The sequence below is a fragment of the Diceros bicornis genome, chromosome 22, assembly GCF_020826845.1.
Source record: "Diceros bicornis minor isolate mBicDic1 chromosome 22, mDicBic1.mat.cur, whole genome shotgun sequence".
NCBI classification, from domain to species: domain Eukaryota; kingdom Metazoa; phylum Chordata; class Mammalia; order Perissodactyla; family Rhinocerotidae; genus Diceros; species Diceros bicornis.
This window is the reverse complement of record NC_080761.1, coordinates 17,539,052-17,560,905: the sequence shown is the minus strand read 5'-3', so window position 1 is coordinate 17,560,905 and position 21,854 is coordinate 17,539,052. Positions and strand designations below refer to the sequence as shown.

General features: G+C 44.3%; 1 protein-coding gene across 2 annotated transcripts in view; it reads left to right on the top strand.

Annotated features, from left to right (window-relative positions):
* The first annotated feature begins 1,099 nt into the window (after positions 1–1,099).
* The window catches only part of GCNT1 (glucosaminyl (N-acetyl) transferase 1), a 47,365-nt gene continuing 26,610 nt past the window's right edge, over positions 1,100–21,854 (top strand). For both annotated transcript variants that reach the window (XM_058565625.1, XM_058565623.1), the window contains exons 1-2: positions 1,100–1,201; positions 1,969–2,120. The gene's annotated coding sequence lies outside the window, so the exon portion shown is untranslated. The remainder of the gene's footprint in view (positions 1,202–1,968; positions 2,121–21,854) is intronic.

Genomic DNA, 21,854 nt, shown 5'->3' with positions numbered 1-21,854 from the left:
AACAGGTAGGTTAACATGAAACCAGTGTGCTATGTGGCGGGGTGAATTTATGCTTCACTTATGGGGCACTGTCATCCTCTGCTCTGTGTGGACACGTCTAAGCAGCCCCCCCTCAGGGCGTCTAATCTCTCAGGTCCAAAGCCCAGGAGGGTGGGCCTCAGAGCATCAGTGGTCCCCCCGAGGCCTGCCCAGCCCTGCTTTCTGAGATCACGTGTCTCCCCTGAGCAAGGACCAGGCAAGCCTTCTGTTACAGGGAAACCCACCTGCTCACAGGGTCTCAGGTTTACGCTACAGCCCAGCAGGACACGGTGGGCAGGAAAGTGAGTGTGTATACAGTTAGTTCCTTCATTTACTTCAATATGGGTGTTGAATGAATAAATGATATGCAGATGAGTAAGAACCTGTTCTGCTCTCTGGGAGCTAAAAATCCAGCGGAAGAAGACACATACATGATACTCTCCTTGCTAGAAAGGAGACAGTGTCGACTTTAATTGACACAATGCTATGTGCTTTAAGGGCGGGAGAGACGCATTTTCTACTTTCCACGCCACTGTGGATTGTTCCACAATTTAACCTCAGTTTTTATATGAAAAACACATGAATGTAATGAGGTTTTAAATGCTAAATTTAGTAAGCAAGGCTCATCAGGAAAAAAACCCTACATGGTCATCTCTAAACTTTACATGATATGAAGAACCTTGGCATTGCATTTTTTTTCTTTTTTGGTATAAAACATATTTTCATTTTTAAAATCAGAAAAAGCAGCACTTCCCGCGTTTCCTGCTTTCGAGGAAGGGGGCATACAATTTGAAAAGGACCCCACTCACGCGCCCAGCCCTTACGCAGCTCAGGGAAGTAGAACCAGGGCGACCCTGAGGCAGCGCTCGGCCGCCGGGGCTCGGCCCAGGCCGCGGTACTGCCCAGAGGGCGCGCTGACCTCGGCCGGAAGCCGCGCGCCCCGCGCCGGGCACCGGTGGACAAGGGCGAGGCGGGGATGCGGTGGGCGGGGCCTAGAGGGGCGGGCCCAGGGGCGTGGCGCCCGGGTGGGCGGGTAGGAGGCCCGAGGCCGGGAGCCTCAGTCCCCGCGCCGCTCAGCTCTCGGCGGCAGCGTGGCCGTTGAGGGGTTGGTCTGCGCCGCTGCTCTCCCGCGCCGCGCGGTACAGCACCCTCCTGCACCCCCGGTGCCGGGCGCTCGCTGCAGGTAACCAACTCCCCACGGCCCCCCTGCTCGGCCGCCCGGCGGCGGGGGAGCGATGGGCAGGATGGGAGGGAGGGAGCCGGCTCCCAGCCGGGGCCCCTCGGCCCCGGGTGGGATGGGCTCCGCCGGCGAAGAGGCCGCGCAGCCGGGGCAGGAGGGAGAGACGCGCGGTGGGAATCCGTGGCGAGCGTGTGCGCCCGGGGCCGGGGATGGCGCAGGGCGCTCTCCCTGGACCCTACTCTTCCGTCCGATCAGTGGAGCCCGAGACCAGGTCTCTGGTGCCTAGTGTCACCTGGAAGCCACTTCTTCTGGTCTCTTTCCCCCTGGTCCGCGTAGCGAGTAGGAGCTTAGAAATTAGAGGAGTTGGCTGCGGGTGTGGATAGGGAGGGAGCGAACAGTTAACTGCCGTCCCTTGGGTTCCAGCGGGTTTAACTTCGTTTAATCCTAACCATCGCCCTGCGAAGAGGCATTATTACCCCCATTTTACTGATAAAGAAGCCGACACCAGGATGATAAATGACTCACCCTGGGGCAAACCACTGGAAAAGAGACGCCAGTCTGGGGGCCCCGAAGCCCTCGCGCTTCCCGCTCTCTCCCGGCTCCCTCCCCATCCTTCCCACGCGAGTCTAGGAAACTCGCGCGGCGGGGTGAAAACAGGTGATTCTTCTTAAACGCGTTCCCCTCCCCTCCTAGGTTTCTTTCTTGTTTTATTGTTTTGTTTTGTTAGCACGCACTTTCTCATTCAGATTCTTCCAATTTTGGGTTATCAGCTTTTTGAAGTGGAAGAAGCTCTCTCTCACCGCTCTTTCTCTCCGTGGGGAGCAAAACACGGGCACCCTTGCCTGCCACACGCTTCTGGTCTTTCACGGTGGATGAGGTCGCCTGCGGATCCAGGCTGGGCCTGTAGGCTGCCCAGGTGCAGGTAAGTTTCATGGTCACCTGGCATCGTTTGCACCTTTTGCTTTATTTCTTTCTAGAAGGAAGAGAGTCTTCATTTTACAAATAGTAAGACAAGAGGCGAATTCGGAAGATATACGGTGTTCAGAGAAAGCAGTGGTGCCTTGAGATGAGAACAGGGCCACAGCTTTTTGTGGCCTGAATTGGGTGAGTGGTAGGTGAGGCCCGCGGGCAGGGACTTGTCCCCTCCTCTGGGCATTCTGCCCCCCTTTCAGAGCTGTTCTGAAAGACAGGTTTGTTTTATAGCGGGGAGGAGGAGCGGTGAATGGTTTTTAAAGATCCGTGTAAATTACCTGCTAGGAGCCCAGGCAGTTCCAGACCAGCCCCCTGCCAGAGGATTTGGTAACAGATTGCAGTTCTGGAAGAAGGGAAACTCCAACTCTGTGGATATATGCTATTGCTTAATGGATTTTTTTCAGGCCTTCAAGATAGTAGTTTGGGGAAACTTGGAGTTCTTGGAAATGGCTAACTCTTCTATTTTTAGAAACACTGTAACATACAGTGAATTTACTTTTACATAGTTTTATTGATAGATGAAAAAAGTTGATGTTTTTTCCCTTTCATGGTGAGGGTTTGAAGGTTGCCTGTCAGCTCCTCTGCCCTCCTTCAGCCTGACACTGGAAAGGACCTCCTTAGCCTCTGCCCCAAATGTGTACTGGAGTCCATCCTTCGTTAATTATAGTTCATTCTTGATTAATTATAGGACTACTTAGGGTCATGAGTTGCTTCTTTTCCATTTGTAATTTAGTTGCTTAACACTAAGAAAAATATTTTTCCTGAGAACTATCAACTATCTACAAAATCAGCTATCGACAGGACTGAGCAGGTACTGCATGGAGAAGCTCCGTGGGCCTGGCTTGCTCCCAGGTGACCTGCAGAGTGCCCGCTAAAATCTGGGTGGGTATTGGCCGTTCCCTCCCCACAACCGTGCAGGAATTCAGGCTCAGTGTGGCCGGAGTTTCTTTTTTTGTTCCCTCAAAAATAGCTGAAAAATCTTTATTTTTTTTTAAGTATGTAAAACCTGATTTTAAATATTGGCTTGTTTTGTTTTTAACACAAGGAATTAAATCAAATTTGCTTCTCATAGAAACTGCTATACATGGTGATTACATTCTCAGGTGAATGAAGAATTCTGACCTATGATGTAGACATTGTACATTTTTCATGAAATGAGGTGGCAGGAAACCAAACTTAATACTATTGAACATGATCTCTTCTGATTCTCAATTTCTGTTTTCTATGAAGGGTACGTTATTTCAGGTGCACTGAGTAAAGGAGTCTTTTATGGGCCAACCAAGGAATCGTGGCACTATTTTTAATATTCATGCTAATGAAAAATATATTCATGGTTCCAGCTCAGGATGTTAAGTGCCTAACTCCCTGCCTTTATTTTTTTTATTTATTTATTTTTATTTATTTTTTTTTGTGAGGAAGATCAGCCCTGAGCTAACATCCATGCCAATCCTCCTCTTTTTGCTGAGGAAGACCAGCCCTGGGCTAACATCTATTGCCAGTCCTCCTCCTTTTTCTCCCCAAAGCCCCAGTAGACAGTTGTATGTCACAGTTGCTCATCCTTCTAGTTGCTGTACATGGGACGCGGCCTCAACATGGCCAGAGAAGCGATGCATTGGTGCGCGCCTGGGATCCGAACCCGGGCCGCTGGTAGCGGAGCCCGCGCACTTAACCGCTAAGCCACTGGGCCGGCCCCCTAACTCCCTGCCTTTAAAGGGAGTTCCCAAATGCCTGTTCATGTAAATAGGTGTGTTTCTCTTGGGGTCTGTCTGTATTCTTCACCACGTTGGCTTTGACTATGGAAACATGGCTTAGGGGTGTCATGTTTCCTTGTTGCCTATGTGTGGCCAATGCCATGTATGTTTAGACCAGACTTTCTCAGCTTTGGCACTTCTGACATTTTTGGCCAGATAATCTTCTGTTGTGGGGATTGTCCTGTGCATTGTAAGATGTGCAGCAGTGTCCCTGGCTCTACCCCCTAGATGCCAGTGGTCCCCTCCCTCCAGTTACAACAACCAAAAATGTCTCCAGACATTGCCACGTGTCCCCTGGGGGACAAAGTCACCCAGTTGAGGAAAAAACGATGAGCCAATATTTAAAATACTCTAGATATTTTTGAACTAAACTATAAACTAAATACAATTGGCTTTAAATTTCTAGCAACTAGAGAAGCTATTTGTAAAGTTTAAACAAACATCTCATATTTTAAAGTAATTTTGTAATAAAGATGATTACTCTAGTGTTGTTTGTGAATGGTCCATGTGTCCTGTCAGGTTTTATCTCCAAAGAAATTTCAAGTGTTTGATGCAGTTGTTAAATTTCTAAAGTTTAAAATGTTGGAAGCTAAAAAGGAATTCATTTTTCTCCTTTTAGTGTACTCGATGTCTTTCAATGTTTTTAAGGTGATGGACTATGGACCGTGCTTGTTGATTTGGGAAAATTGATAGAATCCCTAATATTAGAACCCTGAACAAAAACTCTAAGCAAAAATTTTAATAATGAGACTCAGTGTAAATCATGTTCAGAGTAGAATTTAGTTTTAGGAAAAATTAAAACCTAACAGCAATAAGTTAAGATAACCATGTGTTTCTGTAGTTTGAAAAATCTTAATTTTATGAAAAAGAACACTACATAATATATGATACAGCTCATATTAGAAGAAAAAATGTCCTGAAAATAGAACTGTTTTTTAGACGTTAAGCTTGAGAGGTTGAAAAAACAGCCCTGGTTATAAAAGATGCATCCTTAGCTAGGGATTAGTTGTCCATTGGGCCCTTTCCAGAAATCAAGCTGATTTATAAGACTCAGGACTGATCCCTTAATTTGTGGGGTCCCTTGTTTAAAAATTGTGAAGAATTTCATGATGGCGACAGACAGCTGAGCATTAAGCGAAGCCCAGGGCCCCGTGTGACCGCACAGGCTGCACACGCAGGAAGCTGCCCAGGTAAAGCTCTGTCCATCGCTCAAAAGGCATTGTGATCACAAATGCAAATCCAATGAAGGAGATGTTACTGCTGCCACCAAGCACCCGGAGTTTCTGATTCCTTGATTATACTGATATTTCCAAGAAGGAGTCTATATGTATTTGGTAATCAGTGCACTAGATTTACTAAGAAATACCTCCCAGGATTAATTTTTATTTCGCTAAAGAGGTAGCCAAACTGTTTGTGAGGGTCCTGGGTACCTGAGTGGCCTGTTTCTTCAGGCAGCATTCGTTGAACAACTGTTTACTGAGTGTTGTCAGCTCTGGGGCTACAGCTGTGAACAGGATGGAGGGGCCCTGCCTCCATGAAGCATCTAGTCCAGTGGCTAGAGGAGGGGGACAGACAAGCGCATGGTCCACAGGCTCTCACAGTCGTAAGTAGTTCTCCAGAAAAGCACAGGATGTCTGGCAAGCATTTAATCTGGGCACCTAACCTGGGGGAGGGGATTACTCAGGGTAGGTCTCCCTAGAAAGTGATCTTTACAATGAGGCCTGGGAAATGAGTGGGAAGTAGTCGGGTGTATTAGGGGCTGAAGTTCCAGGCTGAAAGGACTGAGACCAAGGCAGGAATATGGCTTGGGATGAGGCCTCTTCGGTCTTTTTCAGGACTTTGGACTTTAATGGGAAGGTAGTGGGAACCCATCGAAGGGTTTTAAATGGGAGATGAGATGATTGATTAGGTTTGGGTTTTTTAAATGATCATGGTCGCTGCTGTGTGGAGAATGGTTTGCAGGATAGGCCTTGTTGGCATCTATGGTGCCTTTGTGCAAACTAGAAAAAGACTTTCTTCAAGGTGGACCAATTAGAAAAGTTGTACTGCTTTGTCTCAGCCAGGCCAGGCCAAAGGCTTCAGCCCCCTCGGCCTGTCACTTTGCACATATGTGGGCACCCGGAGGAGGGGAAGCATGGAGTGTGGGCAAATGGTGCAGAAGACTTCTGCAGTCACCCAGGGATGGTGCAGTGATGCTGAGAAGTCAATGTCAGAGAGAGAGGCTGAGTTCGTAGTTAAAATCAGTAAGAAAGAGGTGATTATTTGCATATAGTTGCTGGAGAGGGAGGTATCAAGGATGATTCAAAAGTTTCTGGCATAAATAACTGGATAGGATGGTGACACCATTTATGGTGTTAGAGTAACACTGGAGGAGGAGCGGGTTGGCATGAGGAGGGGAGGGGAGATAGTTCCATTTGGATGTGTTTTGCTCGTGAGACATCAAAGTGGGGACGAGAATGGGCAACTGGAAGTCAGGGAAGAGATCTGGGAGAAAATACATGTTTGCAAGCTGTTGCATATGAATAATCATTGCATATAAAAAAGATGATCCAAAGAGGGGTGTAGGATGAGAAGAGAAAGGGGCTGGCCCTGGAGAGGAAGATCGTTGTGTTTGGAAGAGGAGGAGAAGCTGGTTCAGGCTATTGAGAAGCCAGTATGCATGCAGGATAGGGAGGAGATTGGGGTCTGTGGTTGTCTTTTTCTTTTTTTTTTCCACTTGAGATTGGAGAGGCTTGAACGTGTTCTAATGCTGCTGGGAAGTTTCTGGTAGAGAGGGAGAGGCTAAAGATGTGGGAGAGAGAAATAAATGAGAGGGCCAGGTTTCAGAGAAGGCGAACGAGGGTGGATTCCAGAACACAGGTGGAAGGATTAGTCTTTGATGGAAAGAGGTATCGAGAGGATGGATGCCTTAGATTTGGGCACCAGAATTGCGAGGACGTCTCTTTTCTCTGAAGGAGTAGGCAAAACCATCTGCTGAGTTTGGTGTGTTTGTGTGTGAAGTCAGATATTTCATCAACCAGTATTGATCGAGCATTTTCTAGTGCCAAACATTGTGGTAGGCTCCTTGGAAGGTAATATGAATGACGTCGATTGCCATTAGGTTTGGCCCTTGTGATATAATAGAAGTATATATTCGGTCTTTGTCCCTGGTTCTGGTTCCTGACACAGAGCTTCTAAAACCCTTGGAATTTCCTGAGTGATGGGCGTGATAGGAACATCTTTTGTTATTCATAAAGGAGCCCCATTCAACACCTGAGTTTATGCTAATGAAGTGACTTAAGTGTGGGGGCCTCTAGGTAGCTTCAGGATGGGGCTGGTCACCAGAAAGACCAAGTGATTAGAGGGTTGGAACTTTCAGCCTCACCCACTGACCTCTGGGAAATGGGAGTGGTGCCTAGAGACTGGGTTATAAAAACTCTTGAGCAGTGCCCTTTGGAGAGCTTCTGGGTTGATGAGTACTTCAACGTGCTGAGAGGGTGGTGTGCCACGAGAGGGCATGGCAGCTCTGCACACCTTCCCCTGTACCTTGTCCTGTGTATCTCTTCTATTTCACTCTTCTTTAGTTGTAGCTTTTCTAACAAACTAGTCTTAGCAAGTATAGTGTTTTCTGGAGTCCTAGCCATGCTAGCAAATTTTCGAACCTGAATGGGGGTCGTGGGAACCCTCGAATTTGTAGTTGGCCTGGGCACCTCATTTGCAGCTGGCATCTGAAGTGGAGGCAACCGTGTGGGACTGAGCCCTTAATCTGTGGGGTCTGCGCTAACTTTGGGTCATTAGTGACAGAATCGTATTGAATGGTTGGACACCCAGTTGGTGTCAGAATTGGTTGGTGTCAGGAGGAAAAAACCCTTCATATTTGGTGTCAGAAGTGTTGTAAAAGCAGCTCAGCCCTTTAAACCTGCAAGAGCCTCTCACTACCTTTTCTACAAATTACTTCTCACCTTTGACCCCTACTCTTGGTGGCTAAAGGCAGTAATGCTCAACTGAGAGCTTACTCTTCTCATGGACATCAAGACCCCTGGGAGGTGAGGCTCCTGGAGGGGAAGGGCCTTTTCAAACCTCTCCTCACCGCAAAGGTACATGTCCAGGTCCTCAGGGTTGGCTGTACGTTAGGAACACCTGAGGAGTTTTTAAAATTCCTGCTGCTCAGGTCAAAGTCCAAACCAATTCCATCAAATCTCTGGTAAGGGGACTCAGGTATTGGTATTCTTTGAAAGCTCCCTGGTAGTTCCATGCCCAGCTTGAGTGAGAGACAATCATCTAGGGGGTGGCCCTGAGACCAGGTAAAGCCATTCTGCCCTATGGAGCCTCCAGCCCATTACCTGGAGTTTACTGCATTCGCCAAATGGGGATGAAGATGAGCTTGAGACCATTGTGACCCAAATACATTGGTATCCAGAGCAGGATGAGAATGACAATCCTGTGGGATGTTGAAGGGAAGTGTAAGACCTTATATTCATAATTTCATAAGCATTTAAGGAAGAAATCAAGCTACATTGATGTTTAAAGGCTGTACTGCCAGTGGTGCCTTCTCAGTCCTGTGTTCTGTACACGAGTGTGATTTCCTAAGGTGGAGGAGGAGACGGAGATGCCTTGCCCGGGTGGGGCCCTGCTCACATGGCTGTCCAGCGTATTGTGAAGTATTGCAATTTAAGAGGTACAAGGTATCGCTGACTTGTTTAATTTTATAAACACAAAGGCTTTAAATCAGAGCACCTCTCAACTAGTTCACTTAGACTCATTCCTGATTGGGTCACAGGTGTCTGAGATATTTTTTTGTCTCTCAGCCCTCTCCCCTCAGCCGAGTGAGCCGAAGTCCAGCAATTGCCTTTCTGGATGTATGTCATGGTGTGAGAAAGAATCCCTGCTTCAGATGGTAGAAGCTTTACAGCCCTTTGTAAAGTGGGGGAACTTGACCATCTTTTGTAGCCATGCACCCAAGAGTGGTCATGTTTACAGGTATCTGCACCTTTCTTAACAGAAAGACAGGGTTTCCAAATTTGCTGCCCTTTTCCAATTTTACTGTGCCTATCAGTAGTCACAGATACTTTGGAGAGAAGGGACAACCCAAGATAAATGTGAAGTTCTCACAATGGGATGGAGAGTGACTACTTTTCAAGAGAAATTCATGCTACAGAGAGGCACTTTGGAAAGAGCTGTTTGAAAATGTTTTCATTGTAATGTGAACATGTTGCCAAGAAATATGGTCGTTTTATGGATAAAGAGAACAGATTAATGGTTACCAAAGGGGAAGGGGGTTGGGAGATGGACGAAAGGGGTAAAGGGGCACATATGTATGATGATGGATAAAAATTAGACTATTGGTGGTGAGCACGATGCAGTCTATATAGAAACTGATAAGTAATATGCAACTGAAATTACACAATGTTATAAACCATTATGACCTCAATAAAATGGAGAAAAAGAAAGAAATATGGTAGTTTTGTAACTTATCAATACTCAAAAAAAACCCTTGAAAACAGAATTGTCTACTAAAATCTTTTAAGTGAAGAATATCAATGAGTTTTCAATCTATTTGTTAAATTTGTAGAAATGTGACATCTCCTGACTAATTTGCAAGGACAATTGATTGAAAGTTACCAGCTGAATTTCACCAAAAAACTTGGGGTAATTGGTGGATAGATTGAAAACTAAGGATCAAGATTTAGATCGCAGAGCCAAGAGTGCTCTGCTGTTTCTCCACTGTGTCCCTGTCACCCAGACGGCCGTTAAAAAGGGATGTTAGACTCCACTGAGCTCGTGGCTTAGTGGTTAAGTGCACGCGCTCCGCTGCTGGCGGCCCCGGTTTGGATCCCGGTCGCGCACCGGCGCACCGCTTCTCCGGCCATGCTGAGGCCGCGTCCCGCATCCAGCAACTAGAAGGATGTGCAACTATGACATACAACTATCTACTGGGGCTTTGGGGAAAAAAATAATAATAAAAAAGAAGTTTTATAGGTGATTAAATAGGTTTTATTTCCTTTTTCCACCATCTTTTTGTTTTGTAATGCACATAATTTATTAGTACAGTATTACATATGATTTTTAAGGAAGTATACATTTATCGAGGATTCTTACTCAAAGCTTTTAATCTTAGTGTTTGTACTAAAAATTTTGCAAGCTTATCATTAAATAAGTTGAATCAAAGTGCTCTCTTTCCGGGCCGGCCCCGTGGTGTAGTGGTTAAGTGCACGCTCTCCGCTGCTGGCGGCCTGGGGTTCAGATCCCAGGCGCACACTGATGCACTGCTTGTCAGGCCATGCTGTGGCGGCGTCCCATATAAGGTGGAGGAAGATGGGCACAGGTGTTAGCCCAGGGCCAGTCTTCCTCAGCAAAAAGAGGAGGATTGGCATCAGATGTTAGCTCAGGGCTGATCTTCTTCACAAAAGAAAAAAAAAAGAGTGCTCTCTTTCTCTCTCTGTACACGCATACACGTATATGAACTTGCTTTCCTTGTAAACTTTCATCTAAAACTGCCTTTTCCCCTTAATGTGCTCCTGTAGTTCATTCAGTGGAAAATAAAATTGCTATAGAGCAAAAATAAGTGCTCAAACTCTGAAAAGTAATGAACACTGTGTGTGTGTGCGTGTCTTGTTTCCCTTGAAATGTGTACATTAAACTTCCTTTAAATAAGCCACTTTAAATACTTTAAAAAAACCAAACATTTCAAAAATATTAACAAAGGAAACTGTTTATCTTCTTTTAATTTCCTTTATTTTTGTATTCTAAAGTCACTTTAGGTTCTAAAGTATCAAATCTACCAGGTAGACCATATCATGTACTACCGCATAAGATTGTTTAGTCTCTTGGTAACTGATGGACTCATCAAATTCATCCCCTGTGTCTGACCGGAATTGCATTCAAACCTGTTTAAAAATATTGGCCTGCTATATTATTTTTTAAATTATGGAAAGGAATAGAAATTAATCATGATATTCATACATTAGAAATCTATGAGATTGTTTAAAAACTGGGTTAGATCTATCTAAAGAGATGTTGACTATGTCCATGATATAGTAAATGAAAGGGGGAACAAAGTAGTGTAAAATTCTGTATAACACAATTGCATTTTCCAATTTTTTTAATTAAATAAAAAAACAACTGAGTAAAAAAAAAAAAAAAAACCAAACAAATGTGGAACTTCTAGAAATCTCATGGTCAGCCCTTTGCTCCTGGCCAGGTAAATGCTTTAAGTCATTTAAACATAGGCCATGTGGTTTCTCCTTTCGTCCACCAGCCTCGTCAGGACTGTTGTCTGAGAACCCATCTAAGCCAGTCTGGGTCTCTTTGGTAAACAGAGACTGGTGAGGGTACAGGTCTCTGGGCAGGTGAAGGTGAAGGTTAAAAAGCAAGTCTCAAGTCAGCTCTGCCCTGTTGGGGGCTCTGACTGCATCTCCTACGGAAGGTTCACGTAAGGCACGCATGTCAGCATTCTAGCTGCAGGATTCAGCTGACTATCGACTTGGAGTCAGGTAATCAGGAATTTTCTGAAATCAGCAGCTGGGTCCAGGAATGTGCCTAAGGCACCATCTCAGGCTGTGGTGCTTGCCAGACTTGTTTGTCCTTTTGATGTAAGTGCAGGACTAGCTTCTAGAATATCCCTAATCCGTTCACGTGGATGGAGCACCCTGATCTCCTTCCTTCACTCTTCTCACATCTGTTATTATGCTAATCAGTCATTAACTTCTGCTAGGAAGACGCAGTTGTAACACTCCTGCTGCTGAACAAAACCTCTGGTTTGCAATGAAAATGCCTGAAGTACCTGTAGCTTCTGCCTCTGGGTGTGGGGCCCAGGAATGTGCTCCTGTTTGGAGCTCTAACCTCCCAGCCCGGGGCAATAGGTGAAAACTACACGTTTGTATCTTATTGGCTTTGCGGAGGTATTTAAAAAGTACATTATAGACAACCCAGCAATGTTGTCTTGATTGCCTTTATCAGAGAACTTGTGAGTTCCCTGAAAATAGGAGACAGGGCTGTAAAAATTCAGGATTTTAAAAAACATGCAAATCAAAATGAGTGCCTTCAAAGTAAACACCTTGTTTCGGTATCCACAGATGTTTCTGACCACGTTGAGGATTGTCCTCTGCTGAACCGGACCCATTAGGAAAGGGGCCAGTGTTTGATGGTGGATGTGATTTTGACACATGGTGCAAGTCAGCCTTTCAGGGTAGAGTGATCATGCTCAGTAATACCATTTTTGAGGTAGAGTGAGGTGTTAAAAATAAAGTAAATAGAAAAAAATAGACTAGATTTCTTGTTTGACTCATACAGGGATTTTTTTTTTTCCTTTTTTTGGTTATGAAATTTGAATCTGTATCGAAAGAGGGAATGGAAACAAGGGAAGCAATGTTTGATGGAAACTGACCACAAAGGAAAGTCAGATTTCCCATCTGGAGTTCTGTGTATGGCCTGTCCTGTCCCTCCCTACCTTCCCTCCCCCCCAAAAAAGGATTGAGTTGGGCAGTGCAGTAGAGTGTGAAAAGACACGTTCCCAAGGGTGAAGTTCCAGGCTCTGGTTGGCCTCAGCCTTCCACCGTTGTTGACCCTTAGAAAAGTCCCTTGTGCCCCTGGCCCGGCTTCCTCGTGAGTTAGAGAGGAGAGTGGGACTTGGGACTAGATGGAGTTTTTCCTTATGGTCTGGTAATATGCTCCTCTAAAAACTTTTCTTGGTCAGATAAGTTTGAGAAATGGTGATATCTGTCCCTGTCTTTAAATAGTCACAGGGAGCATTACTGTCTTAAAGGCTAAGAAATAAGAAGCCCATGAGTACAGAGTCTTGTCTAACTTTCTTTTTCTTGTGAGGAAGATCAGCCCTGAACTAACGTCCAATGCCAATCCTCCTCTTTTATGCTGAGGAAGACTGGCCCTGGGCTAACATCCATGCCCCTCTTCCTCCACTTTATATGGGACGCCGCCGCAGCATGGCTTAACAAGCGGTGCGCGCCTGGGATCCGAACCGGCGGACCCCGGGCTGCTGCAGCAGAGGGCGCGCACTTAACCGCTTGTGCCACTGGGCTGGCGCCTTGTCTAACTTTCTTTATAACCACATTTCTCTTAATTTACTGGACCACAGAATCCACCCCCACCCCCACCACCCAGTGACTGCTCCCAGAGCTGGTGTTTCTAGCAGAACTAGATGCTCTGCAGAGTTCCTTTCAGCTCGGCAATGAATACATTGTTCCCAAAATAGTTTTTAGCTATATTGACCAACATATAATTTCCCCCAGAAGGCTCAGCAAATAACCATTGTGTGAATCCTTGAGATCAGGGAGATGCATTATTTATGATTGTGTTTTTCCCCCAGAACCTAGGATTCTGTTTTGTGTAATGGATGCTCAGAGTGGAATTAAACTGAGTGTATTCAGGTATTTGTTAGTAAACTTGATATACAGTTTTCTCATTTTGGGGTTCTGAAAAAGTTACCTTTAGACATGAATTAAAGATTTGAATAAAGTCCAGACAAGAGAAAATCTAAACGATAAAAATGAATAAATTGCTCAAGTTCATTAAGGGCTCATGTGTCAAATAAATCGCTTAAAATTTATTTTATTTTTCTTTACCAGTGAAGAAGCTGAGGCTTGGAGAGGTTAAGGGCCTACTGGAGTCTGGGTTGGTGGATGATGGTGCCCAGTTTTTGAGCTGGGCAGTCTGGCTTGAGAGCTGGAATCATTGCTTCCAAACTCTCCTTCCTCTCACTTGTAAACATACTCAAGAGAAAATATTGAGCCACTAGTAATCAAAGAAATACAACATGAAACCACAGTGATATGCCATTATACTGTTGCAATATTGACAAAAATAATTATACAGTATAGGACTCTGTAGTACATAATAAAGATAATTATATAGGAAATGTGGAGAAAATGGTACTCAGATATTACTGGTAGCAGTATAAGTGTAGTCCATTTGGAAGGCAATCAAGAGCCATAGAAATTTATAAGTTTTGATCCAAGAATCCTACTCCTGGGAATTCCAAGGAAATCCTTGAAAAAGCCAGGAGAAGACAAAGCTACGAGTATATTCAAAAGTGTTCATAGCTCACGTTTATTACAATATAATTTGGAAATACCCTTAGTGTCTAACCACGAGGCACAAACTAACTGTGGCAAAAACAGTGAAGACTCTTTGTCCATTAAGTGAAGAAAAGCAGAATAGAAAGCAGAATAGAAAACAGAATCCCAGCTGCGAGTACACCTGAGCACAGATGTCAGTTGTCGGTGTCCGCAGACAGGCATTGGGAGGGAACATGAAAATGAGGTGTAACGGGACTGGGACTGTGAGTGGCTTTTTGCTCATTTGGAAACTATCTTTACTATAATGCTGTGCAAACATATTTAACTGGACCTTATGTTGGAGGATTGGGGCTATTTTATCCCAATTTTCAATTAAAAAAAAATCCTGAAAATCAAAAATTCAAACATCTCAACAGTGTTAGAATAAATACCCCTCCCCCGCAAACAAAAAACAGTCACTGAAGCACGCGCTCCGTTGCTGGCAGCCCAGGTTTGGATCCCTGGCGCACACCGATGCACTGCTTGTCAGGCCATGCTGTGGTGGCGTCCCACATAAAGTGGAGGAAGATAGGCATGGATGTTAGCTCAGGGCCAGTTTTCCTCAGCAAAAAGAGGAGGATTGGCATGGATGTTAGCTCAGGGCTGATCTTCCTCACACACACACACACACACACAAACAGTCACTGAAGAGTTTTGGATGCACTTCTCAGATTTTCCCAGTGCACATTTGCAGTGTATTTGGAGGCTTGTTTTTTACTGGGTTTCCTCTGTGTAGACTGAAGTGCAGCTCATCTCTGGCTGCCGTTTCATCTCAAAACCCTTTTTCTGTGTCATTACATAGAGAATTCCTTCATTCTTGGCTTTGGCAATCAATAATTGCAATTTCAACAAATAGATCTACATGTAATTTAGATAAAATGAAAATGATAAAGTTTGCCACTCAAATTTATGAAGCTGCTTAGAGGGAACGTTGAGAGTTCAGATCAGAAATGGATCTCTGAGGGTTGAAGAGGCTGCTCTGATGTGTCTTAGGGCTGAAACCTTCAGGAGGAGAGTTTGTCATGTTTATACCTGCAGGCAGATTTGGAAGGTTCTGGGGCCCCTTGGAAGGTGAGGAGGTAGGTGAGGTATAATTTGAAGCTGTTAATAATTGGACCTGGTGTTGTTCTGGGCCAGAGAGTGAGGCTGCTCTGCTCCCTCTGCCCTCTGGAGTCAGCCCTGGTTGAGCCCCAGCTCACCTCCTTTCTGCTGGTCACCTGGAGCAAAAGACCATCTTCAAAGCCTCGAAAGCCTCAGTTTCCTTAACTGTTAAGTGAAAATAAAAGAAGCTACTTACAGGGTTGTTGTGAGAGTTAGAAAATGTATGTAAAATGTTTGGCAAAGTATTTGCAAACTATTAACGTTAACAGTTTCCTTAATTCTGAGATAACTTTGATTGTAAAAGCAACATCAATATCAGCTTGTAAGGAAATAAAAAAAGGAAACACACCATACTAATGAACACGTACTGTATCAGTGCATCAAATGCCTATCAATTTCAAAAAATGTCAATGTGAGAAAAAGCTAAGTTCTCAGACTGGAAATACAGTCTGATTAGTATCATCTTGCAATGGGACTTCCCATCATCCTCCACTCTCCTGACACTCAGCCCGGCCAGTGCTCAGTCCCCTGTCCTTGCCCATCACCCATCTTTTGAGAAACTGCTTTATCATTCAGGAGCTGGGACCCCTGATGGAACCTAGCTGCTCCTGTGCACAGGTGAGGAGACCAAAGTGCAGAAAGGTCAAGAAAGCTGAGGTCAGTTCTGAAGACAGGAGGAGAGCCACCCAGGATGAGGCCAGTCGTTTTAGGATTCTTTGCAGATGTTCTGTAAAACCCAACACCGAGTGCCTTGAATTCCTGTTACACTCCCTGACACACTATAATTTGGAGCATTTAAGTCCTGCACTTTAGTTTTCTTATCTGGAAAAGACTCTGAGCTAGAAGGCACATTTAACAAAAAGCATCCAGGATTCTGCCCTACCTTATTTGGAGGAGAAGGTAGTGGATTTTGAAATATTTGGACTTCTTTGTTTTGCTTTTATTATTTGAGTCCTTACCAGTTGAATAGGCCTGTGCTAGGCCCAGGGAGCAGTGTGAGTAGAGGTGGGTGGGAAAGAAGCCTGAGACCAGACCCCGGTTACAAGGAGCTCACCAAACACGTGCAGGGGTCAGTTCACCCAGTTGGGTTATGTGGAATTAGGTGCTGAAATGAGAGATGATGGTGACAACTCCTGCTCATTGAGCGACTGCTGCGGACCAGTCACCGTGCAGGTGCTTTATGGGTTTTTAATCACCACCAACCAAACGAGGAAGGTATGGTGAGCTCCTATTTTCAGATGAAGAAACTAAGGTCAGAGCAGTCAGGTGGGTGCTGAAGCCACACCTGAGGACGTGGCACAGTTGGGATTTATACTTACTTCTGCTTGACTTCACACTTCGGTTTGCTCGGTGGCTTCCGATAGTGAATGATGTTGGATTTCAATGAAGGGGCAATCACTGTGGTTCAGGAAAGGGACAAGAGATTGAGCTAGATTTTAACATGTTGAAGGAAATCAGGCAAAGAGAGCACTTCTCATTCTTGCTAATGGTTAGCCCTACATTTTGTCGTATCAATTGAGAATATTGACTCTGACCATCACTTTTGGCAAGCCGCAAATCTAGACATGGTATGACCCGGAATTTTAGAACTTTCTCTAAAAGCAGGAGGAAATCTAGTATTATGGAATTAGAATTTCTGGGTCCCAGGAAGTGTTTAAAGCTTAGAGTATTTAAAATTGGGGTTGTTCTGAAAACCCAGGACCTATGGGCTGTGTGACAAGCGGGTGGGACAGAAACCAGGGCCATTGTTAAGATGTCTCTGCTAAAGAATTGTTCTTGATGTGTGGCCTAGCCAACTGCATAACCTCTACCCCTTCGCTTTCTCATCTTTAAAGTTGAGTAGACTAAATGAACTTAAAGCACCTTTCAAATCTAAAATTTTGTTTCCGTAAAACTATGGTGCTCTATTCAGTATTATAAACTACCTAGTATTAGATGTAAAAAAGAAAAAAAAAAAGGAGGGGGAAGAAAGAAAAAAGTTTATTACTCTTCAGTCTGGAATTTTGAAGTGAACAATGAGGTCTTTTATACTTATTTTTGGCCTGCAGGGGTAATGAGGTTGAAGAGTCTTTAAAAAAACAAAAAAAACCTATCTGTTTTGTGTCTCTGGGGGTGTGTGCATAAATAGATATATTTCTGTTCAAGTCCATCCAGGTCAGCCTCTGCTGATGAACTCTGCTGCCTTAGAGGACAGGCTTTCCCATTTCAAAGTGAGTTTAGTGGTTACTCAGACTTGAAGGAAACCAGGAAAACACTAAAGCCGCGGAGGCAGCAGGAAACACACTGGTCTTCGAGAAGGAGCTGGACAGATGATCGTTGTTCTTTATCTCCAAATTTTCATGACACTAAGTTTGAAAAAGTTCTTTTTTTGTTTTGTTTTCTGACAAGCTGGGGTTACGCCTCCCTGTCCTTTCTTAGTATATTTCCTTCAACGTCTGTCTTAATTTAAAAGCCTCTTCTGTAACATTCTTCGTTTAATTCTACTCACCTCCTCTGAAGGTGTCTAGCGAAGTCATAAGCCAACTGCATCTTTTTAAAATCAAAGCAAAGCGGTAAAAATAATTAGAACCCTTGAGGTTAAAACTGTGTCATTGATGGAGTCAGGGGAAATTCAGTGGCATTAAGTATGTTCCTAGTGTAGTGCAGCCATCACCCACTATCTATTTCCAGAACTTTTCATTATCCCAAACAGAAACTGTACCCATTAAACTTCTCCTTTCCCTTTCCCCCCAGCCTCTGGTAACCTCTCTTAGGCTTTCTGGCTCTATGAATTCGACTACTCAAGGTACCTCGTATAAGGGAAATCACAGTATTTGTGTTTTTTTGTGACTGGTTTATTTCACTTAGTATGATGCCTCCCAGGTTCATCCATGTTGTAGTATGTATCAGAATTTCATTCCTTTTTAAGACTGAATAATAGTCCATTATATGTATACCCTACATTTTGTTTATCATTTGCTTTTCTGAACTACGTGCTAATATATCTTAATTCTGATACTTCTGTGCAATCATGGGCATTCTTTTGGCTTTCAAGGGAGTTTTATAAAACTTGTATGGGTGAATTCATATATAGTTCTAGCACTAAATTTTAAATTTAAAGAGAAGTTGGATGAAAGATATTGAGACAGGGGCCAGCCCCGTGGCTTAGTGGTTAAGTGTGTGCGCTGCGCTACTGGCGGCCCGGGTTCAGATCCTGGGCACGCACCGACACACTGCTTCTCCGGCCATGCTGAGGCGGCGTCCCACGTATAGCAACTAGAAGGATGTGCAACTATGACATACAGCTATCTACTGGGGCTTTGGGGAAAAAAAAAAAAGAGGAGCATTGCCAATAGATGTTAGCTCAGAGGCAGTCTTCCTCAGCAAAAAGAAGAGGATTAACATGGATGTTAGCTCAGGGCTGATCTTCCTCACAAAAAAAAAAAAAAAGATCTTGAGGGCGGGCCCCGTGGCTTAGTGGTTAAGTGCGTGCGCTCCTCTACTGGCTGCCTGGGTTCGGATCCCGGGCGCGCACCGACGCACCGCTTCTCCGGCCATGCTGGGGCCGCGTCCCACATACAGCAACTAGAAGGATATGCAGCTATGACATACAACTATCCACTGGGGCTTCGGGGGAAAAATAAATAAAATTTAAAAAAAGATCTTGAGACAACAGTGGTACTAATAGTAGTGGGATTAGTGGGACTTTTTTTTGCTGTGGAAAACATTAATATTAAATCTTAAGGGCATGTAATCGTAGAATCCTGATAGAATTGAACAGCTCTATCCCTACATTTCCTCGTTTCCATTTTTACCTTAGTGCTGAGCTGGAGCCGCTGTCTTCAAGCCCTGTGTCTTCAGCCATGGGCCCCGCACAGATGGTCAAATGACAGACGACCTGATGGGGAAAACAGGTGGTCCTGGGAAGGAGAGGCCCTCAACATGTAAACTCTGATGCATCGTGTCTGGCCCTGCTGGTGCCCTCATCCCATCCCTCACCTTTCTTTTTTGACTGCATTAATGTGTGTGTCTAGGTTCCTGGGAAAAGGACTAACCTAGGCCAGTTATTGGGTCTTCTTTCACCCTTTCAAGCTTTCATTGGGTATTTAAAGAGAGACCCAGATGAAGTCTCAGTCTTTAGTCTCAGACATTCAGAATGTGTGTGTATGTGTGTGTGTGTGTAGGGAGTGGAGAGGGAACAGAAGGTGTTCAGAGATCAAACAACAAATCAAGTCTAGTCTCTGTGGTCTCTGTGTACTTACTGTTTACCTTATATTTGCAAAGGAAATTTCTAGAACAGTGTCTTGGTTCTTCCCAATTTCTCTCCTTTCTGGAGATCGAGCGTATTCATTATTTTATTAGTACTGAGCAAAGCTCATTTTATGGATGAGGAGCTATCCCAGGGGAGGGCAGAGCTGGCTCCGGAGCCAGGCCACCACCATTGCTGCTTCTTTTTTTTTTTTTTAAAGATTTTATTTATTTATTTTTTCCCCCCAAAGCCCCAGTAGATAGTTGTATGTCATAGCTGCACATCCTTCCAGTTGCTGTATGTGGGACGCGGCCCCAGCATGACCGGAGAAGCCGTGGGCGCCGGGGATCCGAACCCCGGGCGGCCAGCAGCGGAGCGCGTGCACTTAACCGCTAAGCCATGGGGCCGGCCCACCATTGCTGCTTCTGTGCAGAACTTTTCTACAGCCTTCCCGGCTGCTTCTCAGAGGGGTTCTTTATTTAGAGTGAGCATTTTAATCATTTGTTGTGTGTGTGTGTGTGTGTGTGTGTGTGTGTGTATGTATATGTGTGTCCCCTGCTTATCATCACTCTAATGATTTCTTTACTGAAATCTTGCCCTGGTTTCCACAGATGTGCTGAAAAATCTATTCATTGTGGTTCATCGTATTAAGAAATAGACTTGGTGTCATAATAGAATGGGGAAGGAGGTCTTTGACGGTTATGGAACATGAGTGGCAAACAGCCTTATCTCTTACTCACCTTCCTCTTCTTTTTTTTTTATTTTTTGTGAGGAAGATCAGCCCTGAGCTAACATCGGCCAATCCTCCTCTTTTTTTTTTTTTTTTTTTTTTTTTTGCTGAGGTAGACTGGCCCTGTGCTAACATCGGTGCCCATCTTCCTCCACTTTATATGGGATACCGCCACAGCATGGCTTGACAAGCAGTGCCTTGGTGCACGCCCGGGATCCGGGCCGGCGAACCCGGGCTGCCGTGGTGGAACGCACGCACTTAATTGCTTGCGCCACCAGGCCGGCCCCCCTCTTCTTTTTAAAACTGCTTTTGTTACACATCACAATCTCTTCTTCCTTTCAGGCTTCCTTTGCTTCGTGCTTTCACTTCCTAAGCATGCATAGAAGGTAGGGAATGCACTTCTGTCCTATTTCCTGGTAACGAAATCCTACCCACCTTTCAAGCTTCAGGTCAGTCGTAATCAAGGAAGCCTTCCTGGGTCCCTTCTTTTCCTCTTGATGCACTTGCAGCTTTCCATTCTGCGGCGTGGACTGGAGTGTATTTCATCGTTCCTGCCAAGCCTGTAGGTAGCAACGTTAGGTTTCGGTTCCTCAGGCCGTTAGCTGCTTGTGTCCCTAGTTGTGCCTTCTGGGGAAAAAGCAATGGGAGCAGAAAAAAATGAATACTATTTCCAGTAATGAATGAAAATGTGAGAGTTATTTATTTGTGACATTTTGTCTCAAAGTAGTGTAATGAGTAAGTAAAAAAAATTCTGTAGAACTTTTCATGCCATTAATTGAGGCATGGAGAACCTTTCTTTTCTCTTTTGTAGGTGACCACACAGATGAAACTTAGTTTTATTTAATTTCATCTAATTTAAAATTAGGAATAGGTCATTGAGAAACTTTCATTAATTATATTTTCTATGTATTTTAAAATTTTATGTGATTATTAAATATGCTTTAATATGGGATTAAATGGTTAATCTGTAAAAAGAAAGCAGAAATGGAAGAATGGTAATTCTAGTATCCATTTACTTAGCAAGCTTTAGAATATTGGTTTTTATTAGTTATGTTTGAAAACTGATTAACTATCTTTATAGCGCTTAATTTTATCGCTTCATTTAAGACTTGAGAAAAATGTAGACTTTGTTTTAATCAAAGTTCTAAATGCACGTTGTTTTAAAAAACAGATATTTCCACAAGAGTGGCAAGAACTACGAAGGGGCTAAGATTTTATCCTACTCGAAAGCTAACAAATCTGTCACAGTTTTTATGGATCCTGGCAGAAGACACAAGACTTCTGGCCAGAGACAAACGGCAGATTATTGCCTATAGCAATGGCAGTAGCAGAGTTCCAGCATATTTCATGTAGGTTCCCGAGCCTCAGTTCCCACAGGGCAATGCAGACAGAGCCAGGTGAAACCTGCAGAGGCAGGGGCTTGCATTACAGGAGAGGGAACCCTTATGCATGCCTTCCCTTTGCTCCAGGAAATGTTATTTTTATTATAACAGCAGTAAGCACCGTTGCCCTTTGCTAGGGAGGAAAACACTATCTCTATCTTTCAAGGCAGTTTGCTTTACAAATAGCCTTGAAAAAATAGCCCAGAATAAAAACGGCAATTAGTGCCTCACTCGAAAGATGTGCAGAAATGTGAGGGACCCATGGAGAATTGTCTCCCAACAAAGAGTTGTAGTTATAAAAAACTGCACTCTTCTCCCAGTGGACCCCAGAACTTCCGACTCTCTAGAACCCCATTGTCCAATAGAAATATGATGTGAGCTGCACGTAATTTGGCTGCATTAAAAAAAAGCAAAAAGAAACATAAAATTAATTTTAATAT